The sequence below is a fragment of the Rana temporaria genome, chromosome 12, assembly GCF_905171775.1.
Source record: "Rana temporaria chromosome 12, aRanTem1.1, whole genome shotgun sequence".
NCBI lineage: Eukaryota > Metazoa > Chordata > Amphibia > Anura > Ranidae > Rana > Rana temporaria.
Window position 1 is genome coordinate 61385890 of NC_053500.1, and position 13010 is coordinate 61398899.

Sequence of the window (13010 nt, forward strand, 5' to 3'; positions counted from 1 at the left end):
CTATCTCAATATGCCAATATTAAACTAATAGATCTATAAATGCGTTATATCATGTTCAAGTGACAGAACCAAGAAGATAACCGTGTGGACAGCAGCTATTTAAAATACATTGTCTATAGACACATGCAACAAAACTATAAAGAAAGATCAAAAACAGGAACAGTAAAGTCCAAAATTGATAAACGGCGCTCAGCTATTGGTTAATATGTCCAATTTCATTTGGTGCATTCATTCAGGTGCCGGTTAGAGGATCTTAGATGTGAAGACAGTCTATAAAGTATCCTACACCTTTTCCCAGAGACACCTGAATGTAAAGAAAAGAATTAATGGAAAAAAGGCGTCGCCCCCCATTCCATACCAGAACCTTATCCGAGTATTCAGCCAAGCAGGCCAGGAAAGGGGGGGGGATAAGCGAGCACCCCCCTTTCCTTAACCATACCAAGCCACATGCCCTCAATGTGGGGGATGCTTTGGAGCAGGGGCACCTTGTCCCTATGTTGACGGAGACAACAAGGGCCTCTTCCCCACAACCCTAACCAAAAAACCTTGAAGCAGGATTGTTTAATTTTCATAGTGTACACAACTCTTGACATCCATTTCAGACTTTTCAAATAAAAATTTCAGAAGGGACAAATTTCCGAATTGTTTGTTGTACGTGAACAGAACTAATGATTTATCAAGTACCGTTTTTGTATGCGAAAAATCAGATACGAAAGACTGTCCATGATCAGAAACAGTATACAAAAAAAGTATACATTATCTCCATCCTCAGTTTCAATTTGCTACAAAACATTAAGGTAAACCATATGATCGTTCGCCGTATTTTTTTATAGTGTGTACCGACCCTTATGTGTTTTACAAATGGGTTACACACACTACGTACGAATTGGATAACTTTTTCTGTATGTGGTAGCATGAGCTTTCTGGGAACAAATGTTTTGGATAGAGTAGGGAATTGTTTAAACCCTGTTCAGGTTAATGTTTTCTGTATGTGTATCATTAAGGAAATGTCTCTCCACATCCTGCCCCAGAGATGTAACAGGAGGTTAGAGAACAGCTCCCAAAGAAAGGAACAATACCCTGTTAGACAGCTGTGACAGGTGAGATTTCTAATTTTTCTGCTGATAACTCTCAGGCCCCGTACACACCATAGAATCCATCCGCAGATAAATCCCAGCAAATGGGTTTCAGCGGATAGATCCTATGGTGTGTACACGCCAGCGGATCTTTTTCCGCGGATATATCTCCCCTGGGATGGATTCCAGCAGATCGAATATTTGCTGACATGCAGAACATATCCATCTGCTGGAGTCCATCCCAACGGATGGATCCACTGGTCTGTACAGACTCACCGGATCCATCCGTCCGAAGGGATCCCCCGCATGCGTCGTAATGATTTGACGCATGTGTGGAATTCCTTATATGACAGCGTCGCGCACGTCGCCGCATCATAATCGCGGCGACGGCGCGACACGTCATCGCCAGAGGATTTCGGCGCGGATTTCAATGCGATGGTGTGTACACGCCATCGCATAGAAATCCGCGGAAATCCTCGAGAGGATTTATCCGTGGAAACGGTCCGCTGGACCGTATCCGCGGATAAATCCTCCCGTGTGTATGGGGCCTGAGGCCTCGTACACACGGGCAAACATGTCCGATGAAAACGGTCCGCGGACCGTTTTCATCGGACATGTCCGCTGGGATCATTTGGTCTGATGGCTGTACACACCATCAGACCAAATTCCCCGCAGACAGGATACGCGGTGACGTGGCCGCGACGATGACGCGCGCGACCCTGGAAGGTCAATGCTTCCACGCATGCGTCAAATCACTTTGACGCATGCGAGGGCTTTCGGCCGAGCGGACATGCCAGGTGAGTCATACAGACGACCGAACATGTCCGACGGACAGGCTTCCAGCGGACTTGTTTCTTAGCATGCTAAGAAACATTTGTCCGCTGGAAACCTGTCCGCTCGGCCGGGAATCCAGTCCGGTCGGCCGTACAGACGACCGAACATGTCCGCGGAAACTGGTCCCCGGACCAGTTTCAGCAAACCTATTCGGTCGTGTGTACGAGGCCTCAGGCCTCGTACACACGACCGAGAAACTCGTCAGAATCCATCAAGAAACTTGGTGGGAGAGCTTTTTTGCCGAGGAAGCCGGTCGTGTGTACGTTTTTAATCGAGGAAACCGTTGAGGATCTTGACGAGGAAAAATGAGAATAAGTTCTTTTTTTCCTCGACGGGAGTCTCAATTTCCTCGTCGGGCTGGTTTTTGACGAGAAACTCGAGCGTGTGTATGCTAAGAAACCCTAGCATGCTCAGAATAAAGTATGAGACAGGAGTAAAAGTAGCATTTGTAATGGAAATAACACATTTTTCACGCTGTAACAGACTGAATAGTGCAAATCGTCTCCGACCAAACTTTTACTTAACATAACATGAGATTAGCAAAAGCAGCCCCAAGGGTTGTGCCAGTGGAATCGAACTTCCCCTGCCATTGTATGTGTTGTACGTCACCGCGTTTGAGAACGAAGAGATTTTGTCTTGACAGTGTGTATGCAAAGCAAGCTTGTCGAGTTCCTCGACATGCCTAACAAGGAACTCGTCGAGGAAAACAATGTGTCTCGCCCGACGAGTTTCTTGGTCGTGTGTACGAGGCCTAAAACTGGATTTCCCCTGACTTACTGCCTCAGAAAGAATATCAGCAGTAGACATAGAGAGGTGAATCTTGCCAGCTGGGAGACATACAACATTAGAAATGCAAAGTGTATGTTACCCCAACATTGCATATTTCTGACATGTATCTGCGTTACATGTAATTGTATTAAAAAGGATCCTTTACTCAAAAACAAAAAAGTCACGAAAATCAAACACAAAATTTGTATTACAATACACTGCAATGCATATGTGTGTTATTTTATGTAATATGCCTCACAGTCATGCACACGTTCCCCCATTGCAATAGGGTAAATGGACTTTCAGTGTTAAAAAGTGTCAAAATCACATCTCAAGTCTAATACAAATTTATTTAAGAGCAACTGCAAAATGAACACCAGCAGACACTTACGAAAGGTCCTACTGCTTGGTCCCCTCTCTCCTTGCTAGCCTATACTGTACGCTCAGTCCTTTGGCTCAATGTAGGCTGATGGCCCTCACATTCTAAAGCTGGCCATACACTGATAAAAACTAACAGATTCCTCTATCCACACTATACAGCGCAAATTAATGAATCTCCCACTTTGCCTACTGAATTTTGAGAGCCAGCCCTGTCGGCTGATGAAATACCAGATACTACTTTTTGGCACTCCTGACAATATGTGGGCCCCAAATGGGTAATTGTTTACAATACACAAATAACAGTCAACCAGTGGCGGCTGGTGCTGAATATTTTGGTGGGGGGGGGGGGGTGGCGGGTGGGTGGCAAAAAAACCCCGGCGGGTTGGATGGAAAGGTGGGGATCTGTGCCTTACCTTCCGATGACGAGGTGGTGCTGGATCCTGGAAGCGGCTGTTGTTGGCCCTCTGCCTGCTGCTCGTCGATCTAGCTGGTGACGGGTCCTAAGACTCCCGGCCAATCGGGTCTCATGACCCGCTTTCTGATTGGCCAGGAGGAGAAGCAGGAAGACATTAGCGTAAGACTCTAATCATGTGGTTCTAAAAAAAAACAAAAAAACCCATTGAAATACACGTGTCCAGCACCTTACTGAAATTTGTGACAATCACCCTCTCCCAGAGAAAACCACTCCCCCTAGTAAAAAAACAGCAACAACAGCCCCCTCCCTTTCTCCATTAAACCCCCTTCTTCTATTAATTCTCTTGCCCACAGTATATTGCATACATATATGTTATAAAGATATTCGGGCCTTAACACCCAGCTGCCATGTCCACAGTAGCAGGAGGTTGTACTGAGAGTGTACTCACTGCATGCTGTCAGCAAACAGACTGAGCAGTCACCAACAGATTTCAGTCAAGGCTTCTGATTGGTAGCTGGTGAAATGGGTTCCCAATCATGTGACCGCTGCGAGAGCCAATACAGAAAATGCACTGCCTCCTGGTGGTCTTTATTTTTATTTGAATTCTTTGTTTATAAATAAGGGATGCACATACCAAGTGTTACAGCGTGTACCAGGTAGCTCAAAATCGACAGCTGAGAAATTCACATTTATCATATTGGGTACCACATGAAAAGTAACAGACAGGGTCACACGCACGGAGCCAAGCCATGAAGTAATGCCGGCTTAGAGCTCCATATCCCGCAGGATGGTTGAGCCTAATAATGGCAAAGGTAACCCACCCACTGGCATGAAAACAGTGGTACACTAAGCCCAGTATCTCCTACCTCATCATAAAATCCTTTTTTTTTTTTTGGAGCTTCTGTAGCTGAGAAATGGCATACGAGCGCCGCCTCATATCACCTCAGTGACACAGAGAGCCTGTCATGGCGCTGAAGCCCTCCTATTCTGAGGTGGCAGGCAGAGAGAGGAAGCTACAGCCAGCCCTCTCTCTTTACACAAGGAAGAACCCTCTCCATTAAAGGCACATAGCTAGCCTAATTCCTCCCCTGAGAATACTGCAGTAGAAATGGAGAATATTGATAATTCTCCACACAAAGAACTGTCACCACATATAACATTGGTACAAATTGAACAGTTGCTCCAAAAATCACTTAAGGCTACTTCAGACCATAAGGGAATTGGGCCAGCGCACCTCAGCGCTTGAAATAAGAGCTGATGATATGGAGAAAAGCACATCAAATTTCTCTACAGAAATTGACAACCTTAAAGAGGAAAATTTGATCCTACAATCAAGATTGTAGGACTATGAGAATCGGGCGAGGAGGTCAAATATACGCATTAGAGGAATCCCAGAATCAATAACAGACTTGCAAGCCACAATGACTGCTCTTTTTCAGGAACTGCAACCGGGTATCCCGATAGAATGCCTCGAATTGGATAGAGTACACAGAGCCCTCACTCCCAAAGGACAGGATGGTCTGGCATGCGACATCGTCGCAAAATTTCATTTTTACAGATCCAAGGAACTACTATTGAATGCGGCAAGACACAAAGAGGTGTTGCACTTCCAGGGTCACAACTACCAATTATTTGCTGACCTCTCACAGACAACCATCAGTAAAAGGTGTGCTTTGAAACCACTTTTACAAATATTGCAACACAACGCCATAATCTACCAGTGGGGCTTTCCCTTCTTTGTGCGTTTACCCATCAAAATACACTTATACATAATCATAAATACACTTGCCACAATGCTAAGGAGCTGCAATCTACTCTGCAAAACATGGGATTGATGAAAGCAACAAAAGACAATATGTAAAAGAGGGGGTGTAATGGCGCTTGCTAGTATGGAAATAATAAATAATCAAAAAATATAAACGTATAAGCACATAAATGTAAATGCCTAACCAATGTATCCAAGTAAATGTGTTCCACTCCTAATTCCTTATGTCCCACCATACATCAACAATCATGATGGGAGGGATGGACACCGTGAAGATAATGAAATCCAAAATGAATGACTAAAAAAGATTTTTCGGTCATCAAAAATAATTCACAATAAATAAAGTGTAAAAACTCCTTAATATGTGAAGAAAGTCCAGTGCAAAAATAATAGTGTATAAATAAAAAGTGATAAAATATAAATATCCAGAATGAATAATAAATAGTAAAGTCCCAGTAGGTAATTAAATAAATATACACAAGTCAATATGGGCACAATAACCGTGCTAAATAAATAAATAGTGTAAAAAATGGTGTAAAAAAATATATATATAGTGTAAAAATAAATATAGTGCTTCAATAAAATTTCCAAAAGTGCACAGTGCTCCAAAGACAAAGTCCAGTAATAAAGTGCTTGATTGAATATTCCCCAAAGTGTAATAGTGCTTGAAAAACAATGCTGCAATCCACCGCACGATTACTTAGTGTAGTTGTGCAGACAAAGCTCCAATAATGGTAATCCTAGCCTCTCACCTTAACCACTTAACGCCCGCCGCATGACTATTTACGTCCGCAAAATGGCACGGACAGGCAGATGGGCGTATATATACGTCCTTGCCTTTCCGCGGGTCGGGGGTCCGATCGGGACCCCCCCCCCCGCTGCGTGCGGCGGGCGGCTTACCTTGGGGAGCGATCCGGGACGACGGCGCGGCTATTCGTTTATAGCCGCTCCGTCGTGATCGCTCCCCGGAGCTGAAGAACGGGGAGAGCCGTATGTAAACACGGCTTCCCCGTGCTTCACTGTGGCGGCGCATCGATCGTGTCATCCCCTTTATAGGGGAGACACAATTGATGACATCAGACCTACAGCCACACCCCCCTACTGTTGTAAACACACACTAGGTGAAGCCTAACACGTTCAGCGCCCCCTGTGGTTAACTCCCCAACTGCAACTGTCATTTTCACAATAAAGAATGCAATTTAAATGCATTTTTTGCTGTGAAAATGACAATGGTCCCAAAAATGTGTCAAAATTGTCCAAAGTGTCCGCCATAATGTCACAGTCACGAAAAAAATCGCTGATCGCCGCCATTAGTAGTAAAAAAAAAATAATTAATAAAAATGCAATAAAAATATCCCCTATTTTGTAAACGCTATAAATTTTGCGCAAACCAATCGATAAACGCTTATTGCGATTTTTTTTTAACAAAAATAGGTAGAAGAATACGTATCGGTCTAAACTGAGGAAAAAAATAATTTATATATGTTTTTGGGGGATATTTATTACAGCAAAAAGTAAAAAATATTGCATTTTTTTCAAAATTGTCGCTCTATTTTTGTTTAAAGCGCAAAAAATAAAAACCGCAGAGGTGATCAAATACCACCAAAAGAAAGCTCAATTTGTGGGGAAAAAAGGACACCAATTTTGTTTGGGAGCCACGTCGCACGACCGCGCAATTGTCTGTTAAAGCGACGCAGTGCCGAATCGCAAAACCTGGCCTGGGCATTTAGCTGCCTAAAGGTCCAGGGCTTAAGTGGTTAAGCAAGGCTATGATAAGCCTGTAATGATACCAAAGCCCAGCCGATTCCACTGCAGATCTGTGTCTCCAGGTCAGCCCTGTTGTTCCAATCGCCTGGCTGCAGGTCTCCCAGATTCTGACCAGATCACTCCCAGAATGGCACTCAATGAAAGCACAGTAGAATCCCCATAGTGTAGTAGGTCAACACGATTTAATAATAAATAATAAAGCACTTCCATTTAAAATCGCTTCAATCAGCATACGAGTAAAACAAAAGTAATAGCACAGATCTCAGATGTCTCCGCTCTCGGCCGCGAGCGGAGATGACATCACCGACGGCTCTCCTCCTTCCTGACGCGTTGCGTGGCTGATTCGACGCCACTTAGTCATAGGTCCTATGACTTGCTTAAGGTGAGAGGCTAGGATTACCATTATTGGAGCTTTGTCTGCACAACTACACTAAGTGATCGTGCAGTGGATTGCAGCATCGTTTTTCAAGCACTATTACACTTTGGGGAATATTCAATCAAGCACTTTATTACTGGACTTTGTTTTTGGAGCACTGTGCACTCTTGGAAATGTTATTGAAGCACTGCCATTTTTTTACACTATACATATATTCTTTTACACCATTTTTTACACTATTTATTTATTTAGCACATATTGACTTGTGTATATTTATTTAATTACCTACTGGGACTTTACTATTTATTATTCATTCTGGATATTTATATTTTATCACTTTTTATTTATACACTATTATTTTTGCACTGGACTTTCTTCACATATTAAGGAGTTTTTACACTTTATTTATTGTGAATTATTTTTGATGACCGAAAAATCTTTTTTAGTCATTCATTTTGGATTTCATTATCTTCACGGTGTCCATCCCCCCCATCATGATTATTGATGTATGGTGGGACATAAGGAATTAGGAGTGGAACACATTTACTTGGATACATTGGTTAGGCATTTACATTTATGTGCTTATACGTTTATATTTTTTGATTATTTATTATTTCCATACTAGCAAGCGCCATTACGCCCCCTCTTTTACATATGATCTTCGGTGTGTGAGCACCTTTAGTAGTGGCTGCTGCTCTATTAATACTAATTTAAATTTTACTTGCTTTTATATTTTATTATTTACCGTAGTTTCAGTGCCCTTGGTTAGAGTGGTTTTGCGCATTAGTTCCCCCCTTTTAACCAAAGACAATGCCGACACGCGCCAAAGATCAGCCCCATCTCCTAATAATATCTCTTTAGCCCTCAGGGAAAATGAAAACCAGAGTAAATTATCACCTGTCCTGGACCAGAGTGACTCCATGGACTGATTTGAGCTGAGCATCTCACTTAATCCCTTTAATGAGAGTCTGCTTGACAAACTTGGTCTGGCCTTGGTCCTCTAACGACCACCTGGTATTTTTTTTTTTTTTTTTTTTATTATTATTATTATTATTGCATATAGGTATATATTGCTGTGTCTTTTCTCCGAACTTTGTCTTACACCAGGTTCAGCCTGCTATTTTTAGCAATTTAGTCATATGTTTATTATTAATATCTTGTATTTTTTCTTCCATGTTATAAGGTTAAGTCTAGTTTTTAATTTATATTACAATCTATTACCAACAACTTTGGTGGGTGAATTTGAGGTATTTCCATGCCTCCTGGCTGTTCTAACCGGATTCTGTACCTTATAAGTATGGTTAGCATTCCACTACTCCCCAACTTGTTGTCAGATATAAGTGTTGGGGCTGTTGCCTTTTCTTCTAATTTTGCTTACTGTTAGTGAATTTGTAATTTAATTGGTTGGCTCTATATGTTCTGTGGGACTGTTCCTTGCGTCCCCTTCTGCTGCCCTCAGCTGCCCAGTGTTTCAGTGGGCGGCTGACGGTGGCAAATGTGCCCTTGGTACGAGATTTTTTCCCCCTTCAACAGATACGTCATGTATACATTTATGTTTATCTATATCAGGGATATGCAATTAGCGGACCTCCAGCTGTTGCGGAACTACAAGTCCCATGAGGCATAGCAAGACTCCGACAGCCACAAGCATGACACTCAGAGGCAGAGGCATGATGGGACTTGTAGTTTTGCAACAGCTGGAGGTCCGCTAATTGCATATCCCTGATCTATATCATTAAGATATTCCTAAGTTACATTTATCCCCTGAGTCCATTTTGTTTCAGTTTTTCCCCTCCAATACCTTTTTTTTTCTTACACTCCGAAGGCTAATCCCTCTTTAAGCATTCCATGTTTGAGTACCACTAGAATCAAAGTTTCTTTCATACCATGGCTCTGCTAAATATACTCTCCCTCAATGTACAGGGACTAAACATCTCACAAAAACGCACTAAAGCCTTTCGCACTTTTAACGCAAAAAAAAACCACACATCATATGTCTCCAAGAAACCCATTTTACACCAACATCCACCCATACATTCTTTTCCTGACGCATTCATGGCAGCACACACTGGGTTGTGACTCCGCCCCCACAACCTGACAGGATTGGTTAGCTATAAATTCGAAGAGGAGACACCCGGCATCATTCTCTTTTTTATCCTCACCTGAACAGGACGTGGACGTACAGCTTGCCTCCTACCGCTATCGCCCCAGCAGGTTCAGCCTCTCCTGTTTGGAAGTCCCCCCTGTACAGTCTCTAATAGAGCTATATGGGGGGATCCCCGCTCTGGTGGTCTCAGGGGCTAAATCCCGGCAAAATTTCCTGGCATTCACAGGCTCTAAATGAGCTTAGAACTCTGGCAGTGGGTCTCCCTCTTTTCCCAGGTATTTGGCTAGATGCCTTCTGTGTGCCTTTTTTCACTATTTATATGCCTTTATATATATATATATATATGCCTATTAGCTGTGCCTGTTAGTATACATATATGCGCCTGATTAAACCTTTTTGGGAAGTTTCTACCTTTTGTTTTGCCTGCAGGCTTGCTGGGCTGTGTTGTCCCATGCTTCCTCTCCACTCACCGCGCTCCCTGTCTGCTCTACAATGAGCGCAGCACTCTGATGATGCAGCAGACTCCCTCGCCCTCATCCAAAATGGCGTCGGGACGCGCGCGGCGCTACTGCGCATGCGCGATGACGTCATCAGCGCCGCGACGGCGGCGCCAAATTTAAAAAAATGTCATTTTTTTTTTTTATTTTTCCTTCTCCCAGCTGCTGCTCTGCCGTTTTTCCTGGAATTTTTTCCTGCAAGGTACCTAGCTCTTCTCCTCTGCTAGGCTCACCTCATTTTATCTTTTTTTCACCTCTTTAACTATTTCTTTGCTTCTCCAGCTCCCATATCTGCTGCTGTCTTCTCCATGGAGCCCACTGCCCTAGCAGACCACTACCAACAAACGAGGTATGGAGGCCATCATTTGACGGGTAAGTACTGAAGAGAAAAAAAAGAGAGCCGGCCACTGAACACTGCCTTTTTTTTGCAGTCCCACCAGGCCTAGAGACGCAAGCCCACGGCGCAGGGAGAGATCCAGGCATGTATCAAGCAGAAGGTCTCACAAGAGTCGGTCAAGATCATCCTCCCGTTACCACCGATCAAGGCATAGCCGATCACGCCACAGCCGTTCCCGTCGCAGCCGGTCCCACCGCAGACGGTCTCCCTCATCGCACCGTGAACATTATCATGCCCGTCCTGCAGCAAACGCCTGCTGGGTATGCGGTGCTACTGCAATGCCAGGGAAGCTAGCCTGTCACTCTTGCTTTAATGAAGCAACGAAGGAAAGGGAGATGGATGTTAGAGACTCTTCTGACCGTCCAAGAGAGCCGGCACAGGAAGCAGCCTGGGCGGTGGCCCCTCTAGCCTGCGATGACCCCACTCCGGGAACCTCTTCGGCCTTTAGTCCGTATGTCCAGCTACCAGGAACCCTTCCCGATCCTGAGGAACAGGAGATGATATCGGGGTTTGATTTTAGCTTGGTCGAACCCTTTGCACGCTCAGTGAAGGAGGCCATTGGCTGGGAAGAACCCGTAGCGGATCCCCCGAAGGTTGGGAAATACTTCCCAGAATTAAGAAGGGACCCCGAACTGTTCCCCTTCATTGAGGAATTGGAGGACCTCATTAAAGACGAGTGGGAAAAACCAGACAAGCGGCCTGGTTTGTCCAATAAACTAGCTAAGTTATACCCGCTGAAGGAGTCTAAAGTTTCCCCCCTCATCAACGCCCCCATCGTTGATTCATCCCTAATGCGGCTCGCCAGACATGTCACGCTGCCTATAGAAGACGCAGTCTCGTTCCGAGATGTCCTTGACCGCAAGATTGATTTGGAGCTAAAAAAGGCATACTCTACGGCAGGGGGAGCATGCAGACCAGCCATTACCACGGCAGCTGTCGCCAGAGCCATTTCCACATGGGCAGCCAATGCTGAAAAGGCCCTCCTGGAAGGTACCGATCAGGGGGAGGTGATTTCCACTTTACAGGAAATCAGACTGGCGGGCGACTTTGTGGCGGGGGCTTCAGTAGATGCGATTCGCTCCTCGGCTAGATCCATGTTAGCCTCAGTGATGGCCCGCAGAGCCTTATGGTTGAAACCCTGGGTCGCTGACACAACATCAAAGTCAAATTGGTGCAAGATACCATACGATGGCGCAAACCTGTTCGGCGCTAAATTGGACTCAGCGATCTCTAAGGTCACTGGAGGAAAGTCGGGGCTTATTCCATCGGACAGGAGACCCAAGCCTCAGAGGAATCCTACCTTCAGGCGCAATCTGCCTGAGAGATACAGGGAGGCCAGAACCTATCGCCCCGGCAGGGAGTTTAGGAGAGATTGGAGAACTACTCGCCCTCCCTTTGCAAGGGCTCAGAAGACCAAGCCCGTCACCGCGGGGGACCAACCAAAGTCCTTTTGAAGCTTTGCCTGCCCACCCAGCTCAGGTGGGCGCCAGGCTCAGGGCTTTTTCACAAGTGTGGTCAGAGCACATAAAGGACCCATGGACTCTTTCTACGATCAGTCAGGGTCACAAGTGGAACTTCATGGGGGCATTGCCTCACACCGTCTTCCAACCCACCAAGATTCCATCTTCTCCGGACAAAAAGAAGCTTCTCGTTCAGTATATTTCAGAGCTGATTCTGAAGGGAGCAATCATAGAAGTTCCTTCGCACCAAAGGGGCAGGGGATTCTATTCCCCTCTATTTTTGGTCCGAAAGAAGTCAGGGGACCTTCGGCCCGTTCTGGACCTCAAACGTCTCAACAGGAGAATTCAGATAGAAGCTTTCAAAATGGAAAGTCTCCAGTCTATCCTTCTGGCAGTGAATCTAGGGGATTGGATGCTGTCGGTGGATCTTTCCGACGCCTACCTCCATGTGCCAATCCATCCGGCGTTCCAGAAGTTTCTACGCTTTTCCATCAGCCAACAGCACTTCCAATTCCGATGCCTACCGTTCGGCATCTCTTCGGCACCCAGAACGTTCACAAAGGTCCTCCTACCTCTCATAGCTCTCCTCAGGGAAAGGGGACTTCGCGTGCATCACTATCTGGACGACATCTTGCTCTTAGCAGCGAGCCAGGAGACTCTGCTCCTCCAGCGGGAGATCCTGATCTCTACCCTTCAGAATTTCGGCTGGCTGATCAATTGGCGGAAGAGCAGCCTTCAACCCTCACAGGTGATGATATTCCTTGGGGCAGAGTTGGACACCAAACAGAACAAGGTACAGCTGCCCCTGGAGAAGGTGGAACCTCTAGTTCAGAAGATACGGAATCTACTGTCCTCCAAACTCGCGTCAGCCAGAACCTGCCTCAGCGTACTGGGCTCAATGTCCTCAACTATTCCCATGATGCAGTGGTCCCAGTGGAACATGAGAGCCTTCCAGAACTCCTTTCTAAGACAGTGGGATGGAGTTTCAATGCACCAACGCATCAGAATCCCCACTCAAGTGAAGCACGCTCTTGTGTGGTGGACATATCCTCCCAACCTCAGGAGATCCAGACCTATAGTTCCTCCGAGTCCAGAGATCGTGACCTCGGATGCCAGCGAGAAGGGCTGGGGAGCTCACTACCGGGACCAGACAGCCCAGGGACCGTG

The 13010-nt window shown here is 45.3% G+C and overlaps 1 protein-coding gene across 4 annotated transcripts in view; it reads right to left on the reverse strand.

Moving 5' to 3' along the window:
- Positions 1 to 13010, reverse strand: part of OTOP2 (otopetrin 2) — a 142167-nt gene that overhangs the window by 77065 nt on the left and 52092 nt on the right. The window contains exon 1 of one of the 4 annotated variants that reach the window (XM_040331188.1): positions 3473 to 5595. The exons of the other annotated variants lie outside the window; for them this stretch is intronic. The gene's annotated coding sequence lies outside the window, so the exon portion shown is untranslated. Of the gene's footprint in view, positions 1 to 3472; positions 5596 to 13010 lie in introns of those variants that run through there. 4 annotated transcript variants of the gene reach the window in all.